The 6,854-nt window shown below is 42.2% G+C and overlaps 1 long non-coding RNA gene across 1 annotated transcript; it reads left to right on the top strand.

The window, feature by feature from the left end:
• The first annotated feature begins 945 nt into the window (after positions 1–945).
• LOC140591824 (uncharacterized) lies at positions 946–3,434 on the top strand. The gene is made up of 8 exons (XR_011992122.1): positions 946–1,101; positions 1,205–1,514; positions 1,616–1,735; positions 1,829–1,981; positions 2,078–2,180; positions 2,266–2,419; positions 2,511–2,647; positions 2,743–3,434. It is a non-coding gene; the product is annotated as an uncharacterized lncRNA (long non-coding RNA).
• Positions 3,435–6,854: the final 3,420 nt, after the last annotated feature.

Genomic DNA, 6,854 nt, shown 5'->3' with positions numbered 1-6,854 from the left:
TGACACGGAGCCATCAACCTCCCAAGTTATAGCAAGCCCTGGTCCGGAGACGGCATTAGATAATGAGCCACATACGATCGAGTCCGAGCCCACTGAAATTAAAAGGGGTAAAGTGTATACATTTCGAAAAGAGTGGCTTGACCAGTTTCCCTGGCTAAGATACAGTAAAGCCAATAATATAATGCACTGTATTTACTGTAAAGAGTGTGGGAAGACCATGGCCGGCAGTAGTGCATTTGTGACTGGTTCTAATACATTTAGAATTGAAACGCTGAAAAAGCACAATGCATCTATAAAACACATTACATGCCGCGATAAATGCACTGCTCAAGTGTCCCCTCTCCCCGCTGCCTTTCAGCGGCAGGCAGCAGCGAACAGATCATCAGACGAGGCCGAGATGATAATTAAGTTTAACGTTGCCTACAATATTGCAAAAGAAGAACTTCCCTTCACTAAATTCAAGTCCGAAATAATTCTTATGAAGAAAAATGGCTTGAACGTAAACCTGACGTACAGCAATGGTGTCGCGTGCGCCCAATTTATAGGAGTCATCGCAGATACATTGAAAAAAAAGACGTCTGTGCAAATTGCGAACAGTGCGTACATGGCATTCCTGATCGACGGAGACACAGATATCGCCACAAAGGAATGCGTCATTGTGTACGGTCGTATCTTGAGGAGAGGAAGACCGGTGAATATACTTACTTATTGGACACATTGAGGTCGAGCATGCTCATGCCCAAGGTAAGCCATGTCATGTCATGGAGCCTATGTCAATAATATGCCTACCGTCTCGTTACTGCATTAACCATAATATTCTTATACTTAAAAATGAAAAAATAAATAAATAGACTGCATTATAAACTCTTGATCTGGGTAGTAAATGGTATTATCGTTTTTATTTGTTTAATTAGGAATTTATGCTGCCTCAAAGAAAGCATTTGCTGCTCTTGGGGACCAGTGCAGTAACTGGCTGGAGAAAATCATTGCTCTGGGTGCTGATGGTGCTGCTGTTAATTTGGGCAGCAAAGGGGGTGTCATAGCACTTCTGCAGCAAGAGGCAGGTGACCATATTGTGCCTTTCCACTGTATGCCTCACAGGTAAGACTAGAAGATAAGGTATGACTGACACCCTAAAGTCACTGTGAGTTTTTTTCATTTAAATGTAGATGTATCTAAATTTAAAATTTGACTATCTTTTCAGATTGGAATTGGCAATGTTGTCAGTGCAGAGGGACAATCCAATGATGGGGCAATTGTACGACCTTCTACATTTAATTTGGAAGACCTACCATTTCAGCCCAAAATCAATGAGAGAGCTCAGGGTCGTTGGGGCTGACTTGGGGGTAAATGTGCTGATGCCCAGTGGGGTGAAGGGGACAAGGTGGCTCCCACATGTTTCAAGGGCCCTGGAGACCTTTCTTAAACCAGGACAGTTCACTGCTGTGTACTACCATGTGGACCATTTGGCAGGCTCCTCTGCCAATGCAGACATTGCAGGCTGAGCTACAAAGGCCAGTGCATTCTTTCAGAATATTCCTTTCATTTTATTTTTTTTTAGGAATTTAGTTCATCAGTGTTCTATGTGACTATTTTTTACTGTTGTATGATACAGGTTAAGAAATCAATGGAAGATGCCACTTTTGTGGCCTTTTGCCATTTTATTGCAGACGTGTTCAGTGGCATTAGTAAGTTTAGCCTCCTACTTCAGAGGAATGAGATCATCCTACCTCAGGTAAGGGAGATGAATGTGGGATGTGTAAATTTGAATTGTGTTTGTGGTCATCTTCAGCTGTGTTAATAATACTGCACTGTTATATCTAAACAGGCAGTTTGCGGCCTTGAAAAACTGCTGGTGACCACAGAGGCAATGGTTGTGAGACCCAAGCCTAATGGACAACTGTCAGAGTTCCTGGCTGACATGAGGCTGCAGAGAAGGCAACAGCAGGATGAGGGTGAAATGGCAATCTACAAATTCCAGGTATATGTATGGTTTTGTCTCCTAGAACAGTCCATTTTTACAAATATTTCTAATATCTAACTCACAATCTCTATTTATGGTTCATGCAACACACAGACAATAACACTCAAAGGAGAGGCATCAAAGCTGGCAGGAGTAATGGATGCAACAATCAAATCCACTGTAAAACATCTGAAAGCAAGATTCAGTAGCCTCCTAGGCAAGTGTAGTCACCTGTCTTATAAACACATGTAGATAAGAAATATTGTTACTCATTTACTAAAATGTATTTGTTCTTACAACAGGGGAGAGTGCTTCTGAGTCTGACACAACTAAGGCTGTCAAATGCTTCAAAATTTTCAATCATGATAGCTGGCCAGAGAACCAAGAGGACTTAGTGGACCATGGTGCTGATGACCTTGCATTTCTATTGGATCACTTCTCCACAGTCCTGAGAAGGTAGCTGGTGGATTACTACAATATTATGTGTGCTGTTGGTAGATATTTTGTTCATGTGAACACTGATTAGCTGTGTAATCATCATTTTCAGAAATGGTGTAATCACTGAGCTTGCAAAAGAAGTTTGTAGGCTTGAAGCTGTTAATTGCCAGGATGTTCAAAGACAAGACCTACCTCAGCCTTTGGGAGCTTATGTTGACCAGAGAGCCCTACTGTTCAGAGTACAAGGTCAGTTTTTGTTAATGTTCTTGTAAGATTGTGTCAGTTTTGCTATCGTACACACATTGCTTAAATAAATTCTTGAATGTATTTTTTTTTCTCAGAACATCCTGCACCTTGTACATATTATGCTGGTCCTCCCTGTCTCAGCTGCAGTTTGTGAGAGAGGGTTCTCTGCACAGAAGAGGATCAAATCAGACACTAGAGCATCCCTTCATTCAGACACAGTGGAAGATCTGATAAGAATCAGTGTAGAGGGGCCAAGTCTGGAAGATTTTGATGCTAGAGAGAGTGTGGCCAGCTGGTTTAGTCAAGGCCAAAGATCAAGAAGGCCAAACTACAGGAGTTGGTCATCCGAGGGGCATGTGACTGCAATGGAGGATAGTCCATAAGACATTGAGCCATGAGATGTTCAGTTTGAAGCCCTTAAAACACTTAATTTAGATTTTCTTTTTAGGTAATTTATCTTGAGATTTTTTAAGTTTAAATTTCAGCTCAGTAAAGCACTTTAAGCACCAACACTTTTTCAGTAAGTTACCTTTCTTGTAGAATTGTGCTTGCCTTCAAATAAAGAACTTTATATTGACCAGATTGTTAGTTAATCATTTACAAGTCAATATTGCCTATATGGACAGCGATTAAAAAACAAACAAACAAATAAATAAATAAATAAAGTGAACTTGTAAAACTGCGGTGTTAAATGTGATGCGGTTGAAAATTTGGGTGCACCTAACTTTTGTGCTGGTGCACCTAAGAAAAAAAGTTAGGCGCACCAGTGCAACCAGTGCAAAAAGTTAGTCTAGAGCCCTGAATCAACCAATCACATGGCAGTTGCTTCAATGCATTTAGGGGTGTGGTCCTGGTCAAGACAATCTCCTGAACTCCAAACTGAATGCCAGAATGGGAAAGAAAGGTGATTTAAGCAATTTTGAGCGTGGCATGGTTGTTGGTGCCAGACGGGCCGGTCTGAGTATTTCACAATCTGCTCAGTTACTGGGATTTTCACGCACAACCATTTCTAGGGTTTACAAAGAATGGTGTGCAAAGGGAAAAACATCCAGTATGCGGCAGTCCTGTGGGCGAAAATGCCTTGTTGATGCTAGAGGTCAGAGGAGAATGGTCCGACTGATTCAAGCTGATAGAAGAGCAACTTTGGCTGAAATAACCACTCGTTACAACCGAGGTATCCAGCAAAGCACTTGTGAAGCCACAACACGCACAACCTTGAGGTGGATGGGCTACAACAGCAGAAGACCGCACCGGGTACCACTCATCTCCACTACAAATAGGAAAAAGAGGCTACAATTTGCACGAGCTCACCAAAATTGGACAGTTGAAGACTGGAAAAATGTTGCCTGGTCTGATGAGTCTCGATTTCTGTTGAGACATTCAAATGGTAGAGTCAGAATTTGGCGTAAACAGAATGAGAACATGGATCCATCATGCCTTGTTACCACTGTGCAGGCTGCTGCTGGTGGTGTAATGGTGTGGGGGATGTTTTCTTGGCACACTTTGGGCCCCTTAGTGCCAATTGGGCATCGTTTAAATGCCACGGCCTACCTGAGCATTGTTTCTGACCATGTCCATCCCTTTATGACCACCATGTACCCAACCTCTGATGGCTACTTCCAGGAGGATAATGCACCATGTCACAAAGCTCGAATCATTTCAAATTGGTTTCTTGAACATGACAATGAGTTCACTGTACTACAATGGCCCCAACAGTCACCAGATCTCAACCTAATAGAGCATCTTCGGGATGTGGTGGAACGGGAGCTTCGTGCCCTGGATGTGCATCCCACAAATCTCCATCAACTGCAAGATGCTATCCTATCAATATGGGCCAACATTTCTAAAGAATGCTTTCAGCACCTTGTTGAATCAATGCCACGTAGAATTAAGGCAGTTCTGAAGGCGAAAGGGGGTCAAACACCATATTAGTATGGTGTTCCTAATAATCCTTTAGGTGAGTGTATGTGTGTATGTGCACAATGAATGAATGGAATAAGCTGCTACAGTTACATTGAACCATGTGCTTGTGCTCATGTGCACAAGCACACACACACACACACACACGCCGATGGGCTTTAAAGTTTAACTTTAGGTCTGTGAAAGCAGACATAATTATTTCTGTCAGGACCTCGATGTGTATCCAAGCCCCCAAAACACACTAACTGAGGCGTTCACGCAACTTATCGCGAAAAACCAGACAGAAATAGACTTGAAAATTTTAAAGAAAAGACATTAGTGGTTTTTGTTAATGTTTAAAGGTATAAAAAAACCTTTGCTGCCTTTCTTAAATGGCTAGAAAACATTGGCTCAACACCATTAAACACGGAATCCGCTGTTTGTAAACGGTCCGCATTTTACCCTCAACCCTAAAATAGTTGTGCTTGTTTCACATTTTCTCTTGTTTCGCTTGGGTATGCCTCTACTTAAATATTGTGTCTCTAGTTAAAAGTTTGGCACCTGTGTCTCATTCACATAGGCTTTCACATATGCAAATTGCCACCCCTCTTCTGGGCTAATGCCATACGGTCATTTTGACAACGAATTACCAGCGTTATTCGTTGATTTTTTTTGGTCTAAAATGTTTACTTTATTATTCACATTGGTAGAAAAGTGCTTCAATACTTTAAAAAAACGTCATGGTTTATTTGAAATAACTGGGCACTCCGTTTGTTGCTGCCATATTTTGAAATGGGTTGTCCAAGGAATCCTTATTCTTTGTTTGATGCCCCGGTTTCGGGTAAACATCCGCGACGGTTTGACTACACCATATGGCCAAAGTGGCCTGCGAACGGACGATCACCCTGATAACAAAATACAACTAAATACATCTTTCTGTCAGGATGTGGGGGGATCTATGACATTCGGGCTAAATGGGGGCAATAGCTTGGGAAGCCAGCCTATCTCAAAGCCTGTGGCCTGTTTGATTCTACCCCATGTTTCCTCCGTGCATGTCCGCTGTGATATGCTTAACAGACACGTTTGATGGCATTATTCTAACATAGCATGTTGCTAAATACCGCTCACTAGTTCCTACAGCTATTAAATGTATTTAAATGAAATCGGGGCATCTTGTTTAGAATAAAACTAAGAAAATACAGGTAGATAGATCTTTCGCGTTTGTTGCTGCCGCCGCCATTTTGAAATGCGCGTCTGCGTCAGTGCGCATGCGCAAGCTTCGCATCCCATAAGGCAGATATTTGGCCCGCATTGTTCAAACCGGTAGCGCGCGCCTGGCCCTGCTCCTTGGATAATGGCAGCCTAGATCACGCTAGCTTTGTGCTACACTGACGGGACCCAGAGCCGCTATCGATGGATCTTCGCCTTTGGTGAAGTGTTTTTTTCTCTTTGACATTGAAATAAAACTGTTAAACTGATTACGGCTTTTTCTCATTTTTAAAAACTTGGGCTAAAGTAGTTGTGCTTGTTTCACACTTTCTCTTGTTTCGCTTGGGTATGCCTCTACTTAAATATTGTGTCTCTAGTTAAAAGTTTCGGACCTGTGTCTCATTCACATAGGCTTTCACATATGCAAATTGCCACCCCTCTTCTGGGCTAATGCCGTACGCTCATTTTGACAACGAATTACCAGCGTTATTCGTTGATTTTTTTTGTCTAAAATGTTTATTATTCACATTGGTAGAAAAGTGCTTCAATACTTTAAAAAAAGGTCATGGTTTATTTGAAATAACTGGGCACTCCGTTTGTTGCTGCCATATTTTGAAATGGGTTGTCTAAGGAATCCTTATTCTTTGTTTGATGCCCCGGTTTCGGGTAAACATCCGCGACGGTTTATGACTACACCACATGGCCAAAGTGGCCTGCGAACGGACGATCACCCTGATAACAAAATACAACTAAATACATCTTTGTCAGGATGTGGGGCGGGGCAGGTCTATGACATTCGGGCTAAATGGGGGCAATAGCTTGGGGAGCCAGCCTATCTCAAAGCCTATGGCCTGTTTGATTCTATCCCATGTTTCCTCCGTGTATGTCCGCTGTGATATGCTTAACAGACACGTTTGATGGCATTATTCTAACATAGCATGTTGCTAAATACCGCTCACTAGTTCCTACAGCTATTAAATGTATTTAAATGAAATCGGGGCATCTTGTTTAGAATAAAACTAAGAAAATACAGGAGATCGATCTTTCGCGTGTGTTGCTGCCGCCGCCATTTTGAAATGCGCGTCTGCGTCAGTGCGCA

The sequence above is a fragment of the Paramormyrops kingsleyae genome, chromosome 6, assembly GCF_048594095.1.
Source record: "Paramormyrops kingsleyae isolate MSU_618 chromosome 6, PKINGS_0.4, whole genome shotgun sequence".
Taxonomy (NCBI): domain Eukaryota; kingdom Metazoa; phylum Chordata; class Actinopteri; order Osteoglossiformes; family Mormyridae; genus Paramormyrops; species Paramormyrops kingsleyae.
This window is presented reverse-complemented; position numbering and strand designations above follow the sequence as displayed.